This window comes from Molossus molossus, unplaced genomic scaffold (assembly GCF_014108415.1).
Source record: "Molossus molossus isolate mMolMol1 unplaced genomic scaffold, mMolMol1.p scaffold_m16_p_8, whole genome shotgun sequence".
In the NCBI taxonomy this organism is placed as follows: Eukaryota; Metazoa; Chordata; class Mammalia; order Chiroptera; family Molossidae; genus Molossus; species Molossus molossus.
This window is the reverse complement of record NW_023425402.1, coordinates 98560169-98575094: the sequence shown is the minus strand read 5'-3', so window position 1 is coordinate 98575094 and position 14926 is coordinate 98560169. Positions and strand designations below refer to the sequence as shown.

The 14926-nt window shown below is 35.3% G+C and overlaps 1 protein-coding gene across 26 annotated transcripts in view; it reads right to left on the bottom strand.

The window, feature by feature from the left end:
* TAB2 (TGF-beta activated kinase 1 (MAP3K7) binding protein 2) overlaps positions 1-14926 on the bottom strand; it is an 81415-nt gene that overhangs the window by 6861 nt on the left and 59628 nt on the right. The window lies entirely within an intron of this gene.

The window sequence follows — 14926 nt, the reverse complement described above, 5'->3', positions numbered from 1 at the left end:
TGTCTAAGGGTTAAATTCAGTGTAAAGCGTGACTCTCTCCACAAAGCGTGACTCTCTCTCTGCACTCACACTGATAACGCAAGCAAGGCGCGCTGGGCCGAATGAACGCCATTCGGCTCAACTCGGCTCATCTCGGAAGTTCGAGTTCCAAATATTTGTTCGGATTCCAAGACAAAAGTTTCTCGAATCTCCTGGTCGAATACCGATTTGGTCGAAAGTCAAGGCGTTCGAGAACCGAGGTATCACTGTATTGTGAATTTAAACTTTTGCTATTTCAAAACTTAAAAAAAAATTTTTTTTTGTTCTTTATTGATTTCAGAGAGAGAAGAAAGGAGAGGGAGAGAAACATTGATGAGAGAGAACATCGATTGGCCGCTTCCTGCATGCCCCTACTGGGGATTTGGCCCACAACCTGGGACTGTGCCCTGACTGGGAATCAAACCAGCCACTTCTTGGTGCTCAACCACTGAGTCACACCAGCCAGGAGATACTTCGGAACTTTATAACTTGAAAATTATCTTAAGTATTTAAGTGGAAAAATGTCAGTCATTTTTTTTTTTAGGCTACTACTTCTATAAAGGTTCTAATCTAGTCAATTAACTTACTACTATTTAATTCACGTCTGACCTTCTGAAAGAGTAACTTATTTTACTCCAAAAGGTCTGATATGTTTGGACTATCCATAAGATATTCTAATAGAAACATTTTATGGATACTTTAAAAGGGAATGTAATTAGGTTTAACTGACTTTGATATATGCAATAAACAAAACAGATTAATGTTAACATTCATGTGGATTAAAATCAAATTGCTGAAATTGCAGAGTAAAAACTATAACATTGAGAGAAATCAAACATATATTTTCTTATATTCCAAATACATTTTGTGAAAATCTTTTCCTAAGATATTTTTAAAAAGAATGTAAGTAGCATGAATGAACTGCATGGGAAACCTATTAAGCCATAAAAATTGATATATGTTCTTGTGAGTCATCCCTGGACAATGTGATGCTCATTTTTTAGGATACTGAACTGAAAGTGAAAATATCTGACTCTACTTCTATAAAAAGGTAGCTGGGGATGATTCTACCATAAGAAAATTGGCAGATTTGGAAAAGTACAATAAATAACCTTTAAAAATGAAAAATAGTAATTAAAATAAAAAGTCAAGCAGATTAAACAGATTAGATTAATGCTGAACAGTCTTCTTTCAATGAAACTCAAACTTCTATGAATCTAAAAATAAGGGAAAGGCTACGGCATATTTATGTACATTCAGGCCATTTAATCCAGTAGTATATTCTAGAGCCAGAATTAGAGTTGGGGAAGGATGTTAGGTTCAAGTACTTCAAAATCAACTTTAAACAGTTGATAATTTTGCCCAACAAAAATCTGACACTAATATAATTCACAGATGTTCTCTGTGTAATTTTCCTTTTTTTATTTATTGGAAGAAACAAATATGAGGGCATTATGTTTCTACAGTTTTAAAAAAATGATGGCTAATTCTGATAAACACTAAAATCCTGGTACCTTCTCTGCCATTTTAATATATATTCTGTAACACAGGGAGGCGTTTTTGAAGGTACACATATTCCAAGTCGAAAACTTGCCAGTATCTTTGCACATCCATACTTATCCAAGGTTGTTTTGTCAAGCTTGTATTAATTTGGTTTGTTTTATTTGAACTGTAGAGTTTTATCTATTACCAAAAATATAAAAATTCTGCATTAGGTTTATTTATTGTTCTAAAAGAAGATGAGGATGTGGGTTTTTTATGTTTTGAGTAGGGCAACAAGAGAAGAAAAGATGGAGGCAGGAAGTGGAATGAAGGCAAAGGCACACTGGGAGTAATATACTTTCCTTCATTTCTAAAGTCCAACCACCCAGCAACATGTCTCAAGTGGCATTAATTAGAAATTTGTTCAAATTAATAATTATTTTATTTAAAAGTTGCTTTTCTTAAAATGTTGAAGACTTTCTTCCCAAAAACTGTTTTTTGGGTTTTTTTTGCTAAATATGTAAAAAAATAACAACACATTTACTTAGTGGTTCTAATAACTAAATAATGGATTATGCTAAAATCAGAAAATAAGATATATATTTGTGATGTCATTCAATATTATATACAGAGAGGGGGGTGAGAATGAATTTCCTAAGAAACTGAAATCCAAATTATACCACACTTAAGTGGTCACAATTTATAATATAGGGCAGACAGAGATCTCAGTGTTAGAAATTATTGTAACAATTAGCCCCAGGCTGGTGATTTCCTTGGGGTGCCTGGGAGAAGCAAATGCAAACTGTTTTGGCAACCCACTTCCATCACCAGGGAACTAACTACAATGGCATCCATAGAGGAAAAATACTCAATGAAGAGAAGGTCTCAATAGAAAAAGTATAACTAAACATGAATATGCTCTATCACGAGAATCAATGGCCCAAAAAGAGCCTTCAAGCTTAAAAATTATATAATAGTCTGAAAGAAGATATGGAAAAGTCTCTTTAAGATGATTATAGTAATAACAGAAGAAACAAAAATAAAATCAAGAATATGACACCGTGAATAATACAACAGATAGATTTGGAAAAGTACCATAAACAACCTCCTAAAATGAAAAACAGTCATTGAAATGAAAAAAGTCAAATAAATAGATTAAAAAGTAGATTAGATAAGAGTAAAAAAACACAGTTAGTGAGCTGAAAGATAGATCTAAGGTTGTTACCCAGAGCATACAGAAATACAATGATAAAAAACACGAAAGCGGTGATAAAAGATCTCATATAAATCTACAAAGGAGTTCCAGAAAAAGACAATAGAAAGAGGAAAGACAAAACTGGAAGAGATTCTTGCTGAAAATTTTCCAAAATTGAAGAAAAAAAGAAATAATAAATTCCAGAAGATAGGAGAGTAGTTTATTCACCTAACTAAATTATTGGCATGTAGATGGTTAAAGACATTTCCAGATAAAGTTTGGGGGAGTTGAACAACCACAGACTACTGCTGAAAGTACTACTAAAGATGTTTTTGATAAGAAGGAAATTAATACAAAAGGAAGAAATAAGATGAGTAAGTCTTAAAAAGTTCTAACTATAAAACAAAGAAAAATGACCATGGCAGTGAGTGGGGTAGATTGTTTAAAACAAAGCAATACTAAAATATTAGAAAAAAAGTAACAAGGAAATTGGAAATATAAACATCAAAGGAGAAGCATTCTAAGGTCTTGAAAAGTGTTTAGGACGAATACTCCCAAATGTTGCTAAACCAAATATACATGTTAAGGATTTAGGAAGCAACACTAATTTATAGGATGCTAAACAGAATGCAGTCTCTAAATTAAAAGACAAACCAAGAAAAATCAATTAAGATTTGATTAAACTTAGATGGCAGGAAAAAAGGGGGAAAGAATTAAAAAACAAAAAATGACAGGAATAATTCCAAATATATCAATATTCACAATAACTGCAATCTAATTAAATGTATCTGTTAAGATGCAGACTGGATTTTTGCAGCTATATGTTGTTCACATACACACTTAAAACATAATCCTCTAATCCATTCTTTAATATATTGAGAGCCTACTATGTGTCAAACACTGTTGTAGGCACTTGGGAAATCAATGAACAAAATAGGCTAAACTCCCTGCCCTGCTAGAGGCTTGTATTACAGAGGTAGGGGTTTGGGGGTGGTACAAGAACAAGGCTCTAAGCAAGAGGCCAGCAAACTATGGCCAAATGTGTCCCATTACATGGAATACAGCCATATTCACTTGTTTACTTACTGTTTATAGTTGTTACTGGGTTATGACAGCAATGTTCAATAGGTGTGACAGAAATTGCATGGCTTGCAAAATCCTACATAATTAACTATCTATCTGGCCCTTTATCAGATCATTTGGAGATTTGTTGACTGTATCAGGACTGTAAGTAAATGGGAACTTATCACAGCACAGAAAGGGTCAAAGTAAGAGCAGCCAGTTGGGGGAGGTATTTGAAAACTGTGGTGTACTAAAGGTAATAACAAAACCCAAACCTAATAACAAAGCTCCACTCCTGACAAAATCGACTCAACCCCTCACACTAATAATCTGACAGAAAGAGAGGTGTTTTAATTACTGGGTTTACGTAAATACACTTTATCTCAGCCTCTTCTATTTTTCTTTTTTACACACAATATCTGGCATTCAAAAAAAATTATGATACACATAGAAAAGCAAGAGAAAAATCCAACTCATCATTAAGAGAGAAAGCAATCAATAGAACCATACTCAAAGATGACCCAGATGCTGGAATATCTGACACGGAATTTAAAACAACGATCAATATGTGTAAAAATCTATTTACAAAGGTGGACAACACGCAGGCTTCAACAGGCTTACCAGAACAGTGGAGACAGAAGAATCAGTGAGTTTGAAGATGGAAATTACCCAAACTGGAACACAAAGAAAAAAAAGTGGAAAAAAGAACAAAGCATCCAAGAGGCGTGGGACAATATCAAACAGTCCAATGCAAGTAACTGATGAAGGAGAAGAGAAAAACAAGGCAGATGAAATATTGGGGGAGATAATGGCCAAATATCTCCCCAAATTAATTAAGGACAATAAACCACAGATCTAAGAAGTCCAGAGATCTCCAAGTAGTATTAAAACAAAACCTAGACACATCAGTCAAACTGCCAAAAAACAAAGATACATAGAAAATCTTAAAGGCAGCTAGAGACATACTGAAATCTGTATACCAAGTAAATATAAAAAGGAAATAAAGCCAGTGTAGCAATGTTCATTTCAGGAAAGGAAAAAAAAAGACTTTAGGGAAAAATATGTTATATGATAAAAAGGTTCCTCACTTATTGATAAAAGGGAAAAAATGCTAGCATATAACTCATTCTGTATGGAAACCCATAAAAGAGCATTCTAATTTATTTTCCAACTAATTCATATTTCAGAACATACATTCCAGGACAGGGGTTAAACATTCTCCTAGTTACAGATAGCTTCATTAGTAATCCTCAATACAATCTTTCTTTTTTTTTTTCAGATAGAGCGGGAGGGAGGAATGAAGGGAGGGAGGGAGGAAGGGAGAAAGAGAGAGAGAGAGAGAGAGAGAGAGAGAGAGAGAGAGAGAGAGAGAGAGAAAGAGACACATGGACTGGCTGTCTCCTGCAGGACCCTGACCAGGGCCAGGCACGAACCTCAACTGAGAAACGTGCCCTTCACCGGAACTGAACCCAAGACACACTCGTCCTCGTGCCGAGACTCTAACCACTGGGCTGAACCAGCCAGGGCAATACAGTATTTCTTAATGTTTTTCTCAAAATAGGAAAGTAAACCTTCAGCAAGAGGCAGAAATTTGATTTAAAAAAGATTTAGGAGAAATGAAGATGCAGTTGCTGAAGGTATTATGCTGCAGGGATGTTTTGAAGTTAAAGGGTGAATTCTTAAAAATGTTTCTGAAACAGAAAAAAATATTACATCTTAGGGAATTCACAAAGAAAGGAGTTTTTGCAATGGCTAAAGATGAAGCTTGCCTTTGGGAGTTAAGGCAAGATATCTCCTATGATTAAACTGAAGCCCTAAAACAAAATAATATGAATCTACTGTCCTAGAATTTAAGAGATATTTCTTTCTCATGAAAACAAAATCTTAGAGTTATAATGATTATATTACTTAGAAATGACAAGCCTAGTTTGAAGCCTATTCAGGATCTTTTAAGTATGTCTATTAATTATAAACTAAAAATGCTCTGAAAATAGCAGAAAAGATATAATCTCTATTTCTTAGCAATTCTTTCTTCTGAGTGCCTGAATTTTTATGTATCTAGTTCACTTCTGATTTGTGGTCTGGGATTTCTAGATAGAAATCTGAGAATAATAAAACAAAGAAAAGAGTGTCAGGGTGAACTTCTAAAAATCGCTATAAAAATTAAGCTAAAACTCAACTCTTTTTCTCTAGTTGTAGTTTTTGCAATTTTAACATTTACAATACAGATTATACAAGTATCCACTAAGAAACAATGTTATAAGACTCATAATGACGAAATATATTTATAGTGTTTATTTGTAAAGACACTTTCACTTTGATCAGCTTTCACTAAATGAAAAAGGGTTGGGTATTGACTGGGGAAAAAAAAGCATGACAATTACATTTCCAGGGTCTAAAAAAAGGGGGGGGGGGGACTTGGAAAAAGACTCAGGAAGGCTTAAAGAAATGAGGGCTGCAGTTGTGGGGAGAGGCTAGAAAATTCCACCTCTGTTATAGGAAATGACTAGACAGGGATTTAAGGAACCCCTTAGACTGGCTTTTTAGGTTTTGTTTCTTTCTTTTGGCATATGAAGAAACTGTTATAAACAAAATCATACAAACCACACATACACATGAATTAAGCTCATGCACATCTAGTAATATGTACTTACATAGGAGAGGTGATTTGTTACAGACTCCAGTGGGGTAAGTAGAAGGAAAAAATGTCTCCATTCCTGTTTTTTACATATAGACCAATATGGCCCTAAAAAAGCCAAGCTATGAAGAATAAATTATATTAATTAGGACTTTCATTTAAGGAAGTTAACTGAGCACTGTATTTATATATATTCTTCTGCCTCCTGAAACCCCACGGAAATGAGAGGAATAAAACTGGGAAAATCCAATGATACAACAGAAAGTAGGCAATTAATGGACAAGATATTTCAGCCAGTCTCTGGAAAAATGAAAGCAGATGAAATGGCATAGACTAATGAAGGAGGGTAAAGAAAACCACAGTCTCAGATAAGGAAAGCACTTAACACAAAAGAGGCAGAACTTGCCCTGCAGAAACCTAGAAGCTTCAGACTTTGGACATTACAGGTACAACAGGAGACAGAAGTGAAGAATGAGCCAGAAATCGGGAGCTTAACTGGATGTTTATTTATAGAACAGTCAATCTCTCCCCATAACATAGAAGGGCAAGCACCTGTAAGTTTATTTGTAAGGTGCCCAAACACATAGTTCTCAAGCTGATCCACATATACAAAGAATACTAGGTGGTGATGGTGTCGTGTTCTCTTGTAGCAGCTGGCTCTCGACTTATTCAACACAAAGCAGCCTGCCAAGTAACTTATCTCACTTTCTGATACAAGATTTCCAATTAGCCTTCATACTTAAATATAAACTAAAAGACAAGGACCACAACACTAGGGAGGAACATCTCATAAGGAAAAGATCTAGATAAAAAAAGAGAAAGACTAAACCTAGATTAAGTGGAGATAATTCAGAATAGAGCAGAGAACTTAAATTCTAATAAACATCATGAACAGATTGGAGACAATAATGCACCCATAAAACAATAATCCAGTATGAAAAGAGAGCCAGAGAACTAGGTATTAGAAATTAAAAGACATCACTGCTGAAATGAATTTCATATATAGGTTGGAACAAAAATTAATTGTAGAATGGAAAGACAAGGAGGTAGACTATACTGAGGATATGACAATGCATGATAAATAAAAAGTTGGTCCAGAATAAGTGAAGTTCTAAAAGAGACAACTGAGAAACTGGGAACCAGAATGGGATTTCCATGGCTGAAGGGAGACACCAATTTTTAAACTGAAGGGGTCCAATGAAGGTGGAACAAGAATATTAAAAAACAAAACAAGCCCTGGCCGGTTTGGCTCAGCGGTTAGAGCATCGGCCTGTGGTCCCGAGAGACTGGGGTTCGGTTCCCGCTAAGAGCGTGTACCTTGGTTGCAGTTTGTCCCCAGCCCTGGTTGGTCATGTGGGTGGCAGCCGCTCGATGTGTCCCTTTCACGTTGATGTTTCTCTCTCTCTCTCTGATCCTCTCTCGCCCTCCCACTCTATCTGAACAAAAAATGGAAAAATGTCCTCAGGTGAAGATAAAAATAAAAAAAATAAAAAATAAAAAACAAAAAAAACCTACACCCAGACACATCATTGTGTCTATATATAGAAGCAGTGTATACAATGTGCATATAGAGCATATATAAGTGTATGTTATACAAATATGCATCCCTTGATAAAATTAAATTTCCAGTTATACACAAGTATTTGAATCATAATAAGGTCTGGGTAAAGAATGTACTGCAGTTTCATTTGTGGTATTTGCATTGAACCACTATTCAAGAACCTACATGTTATTACTTTGTATTTATAAATCATCACCACACTAAGAGATAATTGCTTCATTTCACACTTGGAAAAATTCAGCATTTTAGATTTTTCATTATTAAGTATATTTCTCAATTAAACCTCAGGTTCCTTAAGGGTAAATACTGAATTGTTTTGCACCATCTGGTACCTAACATTAAGCCTTGAAAATTGTAGGCACTTAAAAAGTATCTATTATATGTAAAATAATGACAACTTAACTTTTAATGAATAGTAGAGTAACATTCTAATTGTAAGTTCAATAAAAATATTGATAGAACAAAAAGTTGAGATTTATTTCAAAGTCTTTTTCAATGTTTAAATACTTTTCACTTAGCAGGGCAATATGGTTTTTAAAAAAATCCTCACCTGGGGATACTGTATTTCATTTATCATCAGATAGGGGTGGGGAGAAAGAGTTATCAGATGAGGGGGGAGGGAAGGGAGAGAGAGAAAAAGAGAGAGAGAAAGGGTGAGAGAGAGAAACACTGAAAAGAGAGAGACACATCGATTGGTTTCCTCCTGCACTACCCCAAACAGTGGAGGTACGTGCCCTTGACCAGAATCAAACCCGCGACTCTTTGGTCTGTAGGCAGACACTCTACTGCTGAGCCAAACTGACCAGGGAAGTTAGGCAATAATATGTTTTGAAATAAGGCAAGACTTTTAGGTTGCTGACATTGCGGGAAGGTGGCTTTTTAATATGCTTGTTCTAACAAGGAAATAAAACAAGTGATGTATTTAATATCTCTATTATACACTGACTTCTTTAGTTTCTAAACTGACTTATCTACTTTGTCCTCTGAAATAGACCAAAAAAAGAGAAACAACAGGTAGAAGGGTATATTTAGTACCTTTTAAATCATCTTTCAGTCAAAATGAAAATTTAATGGATAAAGATAATTTAAGCATGCAACTCCCTCTTGTGGTTGTTAAAATAACCAGGTAATTAAAAAACTAGGGCTCTTGAACTCCAATAAGTATGCTAGGTATTTTATATAGCAATTTCAGAAAGTTTAGCCTTCACTCAACTTCTGTCAGCTTCTGATGAACAAGAAAAAAAATTTAAAAAAATTTTTTTTTCTTTATTGATTTTAGAGAGAGAGGGAGAGAGAGTTAGAAACATCGATGAGAGAGAACACTGACTTGCCGCCTCCTGCATGCCCCGCACTAGGGATCAGGCCCAAAACCTGGGAATGTGTCCTGACTGGGAATCGAACTGGTGACCTCTTAGTGCATGGGTGGATGCTCAACCACTGAGCCACACCAGCCAGGCAGAAAATATTTTTAAAGAATTGTTTTAACTTATCTTTATTTGTAATTAGAAAAACACACCTGAAGCTCCAAATGGTTAAGCTTTACTAATTGTAGGCATTCTACAGTGTAAATGATGTCTAATTTCTCCAGAAAATAGAGAACAAAATGTGCATATTTTTTAAAATTGATTTTAAAGAGAGAGAAAGGGAGAGGGAGAGAGAGATAGAAACATCAACGAAAGAGAACATTGATTGGACGCCTCCTGCGTGCCCCACACTGGGGATCAGGCCCACAATCTGACTGGGAATCAAACCAGTGACCTCTTGGTGCATGGGTCGACGCTCAACCACTCAGCCGCACCGGCAGAGCCAAAATGTGCATATTAAAAAAAAAAAATACCTCTGCCATTGGAAAATGTGCCAGCTATTTATTGGATACAAAGATCTTAGGCTTATTTTAAAAAATTGCCATTGGAAATTAATAGGTACTTACATAAGTTTTTGCCTGTCACAACAATTTAATATGCTTAAGTCAGGTACATGCTTAAATCACTGGAACTAAGAAGGTACAATATCAGCTTATAAAATAAATCAAGATTTTTCTAGAGTGTTAACTGTTGATAGCAGGAAGATCTGTTTTATATACCATAGTACAATTACAGTCACTTATTTGGTGATTGAGTCACAAAAAATTAAGAGATGGCAGTTACTCTAAAAGCATCCTGATGTTTCATCTATTTTGTCATTTTTAAGGTCATTTTGAAATCAGATCTTGCAACAGTTCTGTAATTGGGCCCATAATTTGGGTAACAAATATAATAAGAAAATTATAAGAAATGATGCTTAACCTCTGTAATTATTTTTAAGAAATTTAAATTACTTGTACATTAGTATTAATATAGTAATAGGTAAACAAAGGGCCTCTGCTTGATAATACTTTGTTGGCATTTGTTTGTATATAATGAAGATGTTGCATGCAATCTTATAGAGTTAAGGTAACAGATACTGTCCCACCAAAATTTTGTTTTAGAGAAAAATATACCTGGGGCCTAGACACACCAAAGGAGCCTCAAAGATGAACTAGATATAGATAAACCATGAAAAGGCACTGGGGGATTATATATAGTTTAGAAAGGTTTATACTTTAAAAGAGAATATGATAGCTATTTACAAGTTTTTGAAGGAATGCCATATGAAGGAGAAATAAGGCCAATTCAATATGGTTTTCAAGGAGAAGTATTATAATTAAAGAAAAGATATGCATAAAATTTCTGTTCTTTTTTCAAAATCTTGGGATGGAGAAGAGCTATGTAAATAGGATATAAAACTAAATAAAGAAACTAGAAAGAGCCCTGGCCAGTTTGGCTCAGCGGTTAGAGCGTCGGCCTGCGGTCCGGAGAGACCCGGGTTCGGTTCCCGCTAAGGGCACGTACTTCGGTTGCAGTTTGTCCCTGGCCCTGGTTGGTCGTGTGGGTGGCAGCCACTCGATGTGTCCCTTCACGTCGATGTTTCTCTCTCTCCCTCCCTTCCTTTCTCTCCCTCCCACTCTATCTGTATAAATCAATGGAAAAATATCCTCGGGTGAGGATAAAAAAAAAAAAAAAAAGAAACTAGAAAGAAAAAAAACTGGTAAGTATGAATATATAAACGTAAAAAATTTATAAAACAAAAAAAATTTATTGACCAAGTTAAAATAACATTACAAAAAAGAGGCATTCTATTAAAAAAGGCAAGTTCACGACATAAGAAACACAAATGGCTTAAAAATTAATACTTGTAAAAATGCTCAATCTTGTATTTATAATTTTTTTTATTGAAAGTATTACAGATGTCCCTTTTTGTCCCCCTTGGCTCCCTCCTCCTGTCCCCCCAATTTTTTTTTAATCCTCACCCGAGGACATGCTTTTATTGATTTTAGAGAGAGAGGATGGGAGAGTGAAACAAACTGGCTGCCTTTTGAATGTGCCCCAACCAGAAATCAAACCTGCAACCTGGGTATATGCCCTGACTGGCAATCAAACCCATGACCTTTCAGTGTACATACAGGATGACGCTCCAACCAACTGAGATACACCAGCCAGTACATTTAAAAATACCAAAACAAGCCATTTTTTACAAAACTACAGAATAACAAAGATGTATTTTTTTCAAACACCTATATAATGTGGGTGGGGGAAGGATGGAAGAAAATAATCTTAAAAATGTTGCCAAATGTTCCTCATTTATAAATATGGGAAAAATATTCTACCAGTTTATACTTCAGTAGAAGAATCTCTTTAGAGTCTCAAAATTGGCAACATGTACTGTATAGTTGCACCCTTCACCAAATATTTTTGGCTCTCTGCCTTCTAGGTACAGTAGTTCGTTCCCTCTTATCTGCAGTTTCACTTTTCATGGTTTCAGTTACCCTTGGTAAACCCTGGCTCAAAAATATTAAATGGAAAATTCCAGAAGAGAACAATTCATTACTTTTATTTATTTATTAATATATTTTTTTATCCTCACCCAAGGAATTTTTCCCATTTTTTGTTCAGATAGAGTGGGAGGGAGGCAGGGAGAGAGAGGGAGAGAGAGATTGACGTGAAAGGGGACACATCGAGTGGCTGCCTCCCGCAAGACCCAACCAGGGCCGGGGACAAACTGCAACCGAGGTACATGCCCTTCGCGGGAACCAAACCCGGGTCTCTCTGGACCGCAGGCTGACACTCTAACCGCTGAGCCAAACCGGCCAGGGCCAATTCATGAGTTTTAAATTGCCCGCAGTTCTGAGTAGCATGATGAAATCTTTTGCTGTCTGGCTCGAGAGGTGAATCATCCTTGTCCAGCATCTACATGACCTCCCCACCCTTGTTAATCACTTCTTGGTTATCAGATAAACTGTAATATCTCAGTGATTGTGTTCAAGTAACCCTCATTTTACTTACTAATGGCCCCATAGTACAAGAGTGGTGATGCTGGTGATTCAGATAAGCCAAAGAGAAGTCATAAGGTTTTCACTTTAAGTGAAAAGGTGAGTACAGTAAATAAGATGTTGAGAGAGAAAGAGACTACATTTACATAATTTTCATTCCAGTACACTGTTATAATTACTCATTTTATTATTATTGTCATTAATCACTTACTCTGTTTAACTTTATTACAGACATATATGTATATGAAAAACATATATATGGTTTGGTACTATCTGCAGTTTCAGGCACTGAGTAGGGGTCTTAGAACATACTCCCCACAGATTAGAGGGGACTACCATATATGACAGAACTGAGTCTCTTCATTCCGTCTGAATTAGGTGTGGCCTGTCTTAGCTAAAGAGAACATGTGTTTGGGCAGAAGCTTAAGGAGTCAGTGCTGATTTGCTGTATTTCCTTTGTCTTGCCTGAACAATCATGGAAATATAGAGACTGTAATATGGGTCCTTCAACATGGGTCCCTGAGTGAGGATGATATACAACAAAGCCCACCAGCTAATTATACTGGCAAGTAAGCTAGAAATAAACCTTTGCTATTTTAAAGACAGTTTTGTCACTGTTGCATAACCAAGTCTAAATGATACATCTATCAAAATTTAACATATGTATATCCTGTGACACAGCAGTTCCACTCCTAGTACTTGGACACGGACACAAATAATGTACATACAGAATTTTTACTGCAGCAGTTTGTGAAAGCAAGACTTTAAGGTCTATCAAGAAAGGTTAGAGATTATGTGCAAAATACTATACAGCCATTTTTAAAGAAAGCAGATATACACTTGTTGACCTGAAATATTTAAAGAGAACACACACAAAACATGACAAAAAGCAAAATACTACGTTCCATGTCTCAAAGAGATGTTAATTTATATATGCTTGATACATAATTCCACTTCCTAGCAGAATACAAAATGAACTGTTTGTGAATAGCTATTAGTTGTCTCTGGTGGGGGGAACTTTTCATTATTCACCTTTTTGTCCCTTGATTTCAAAAATTTAAAAATCAAGTATATTAGAAAAATAATATTTGCGTGTAATAAAATTTAAAATAGACAATTCTAAAATTTATATGGAATAGTTTGAGTGAGACCCTAAAGTGCCAAAATAATTTTGAAAAGGAACAAAGTACAACTTACACGTAAGACAGTGTAGTACTGGCATAAGGATAAACATATGGATTAAAAAAGAAATGAAAGAAAGACAGTATTAAAGTATCATTAAAAATGTTTATAACTTTGTATAAGTAATTAAAAAAAAACAACATTGCAGTTTATCGGTCAGATCAATACACAGATGGATTTCTGTAGAGATAACAGAGAAGAGAAATCAGTTTTGGCAGCAATGTTAGTTTTTTAAGAGTCTCTGACTATTGTAACAAAACACAGGAAGCAGGACTCTCCACCCCCTCCAAGGAAATTGGTTTGAATAAGTTGCCATTATTACAAAAAGCAAAGTTCTATGAATGGGAGAAAACGCCATAAAGTCTCAGAATCAGGGAATGATAAAGTATTTATTGGTACTTTCCAGAAATTAGGTAGTATCAGGTGGTATGACTGAAAGAGAAAAATGTAGATAGGTATCTGGCCAGTGTCCTTACTACTGGTAAGCAATTTGCATTTCAATATTTGTTCTTTTGGGGGGGGGGGGGGAGATCAGAAGGACTGTCCTCAGCAGGATCAGCCTCGATTCAATATTTGTTCTTAATTGGTAAAATAAGACTCTTCTTTATATCTACAGATTTTAAGCTGAAAGTTCTCTCTAACCTAAATTTGTTTTTAGCATTCTATTCAGCATGCTTTTTTTTTTTTTTTTTGTCTCTGATTCCTATAGTACTTGAAAGATTCAAATGTGATTTAACTGCTTTGGGCTGGTGTTGGAGATTGTGGCAGACTGGTGATGAGATCAGCAAGATTCTGGTAAATTTCATTAATTTATCTTTTTCTTCGAACAATATATCTCTTACAAACATAAATTTTTGTTTCTGAAATTTTTTAATTGTAGCATTTTAGATTAAATGTTAGATAAAATATAAATGCAAAATAATGCATTTTGGTTACCAAATTTATTTATGTATATTTCCTCTTCAATTTGAGAAAATATTTTCCTATGATTTCAGTACCTGGCTTGATTTATTTTTCCACTCTGAAACAGTATGGTCCAGGAGCTTTAGAAAAGATCAATTTCACTGCAGGAGGCAGAGGTATTTATTTTCTCCTTATTGCCTACACCACACAAATTAGAATTCAGAAAAGATCCTCACTTAAAGATCAGTATTACTCAGGGCACCCCATTTAGTACTGCAGGAGTGCTGAATAAAATGGAAAACATCACCAAAAAAGGCATTTTTCAGAAATGAACAATCCTTTGATTTCACTAGAAGTCAAAGAAACACTAGATTTAAGATTTTGTCATTGGATGATACATAAATCAGGTCAATACCAGTTCCATAGTAAACAGGACACAAGATGAAAGGCTGCAGGATAGCACCCACCCTAATATAGAGTGCACACACAGATAACACAAATGTGTAGAGCCACATGAATGTTAGGGAATTCCGTATG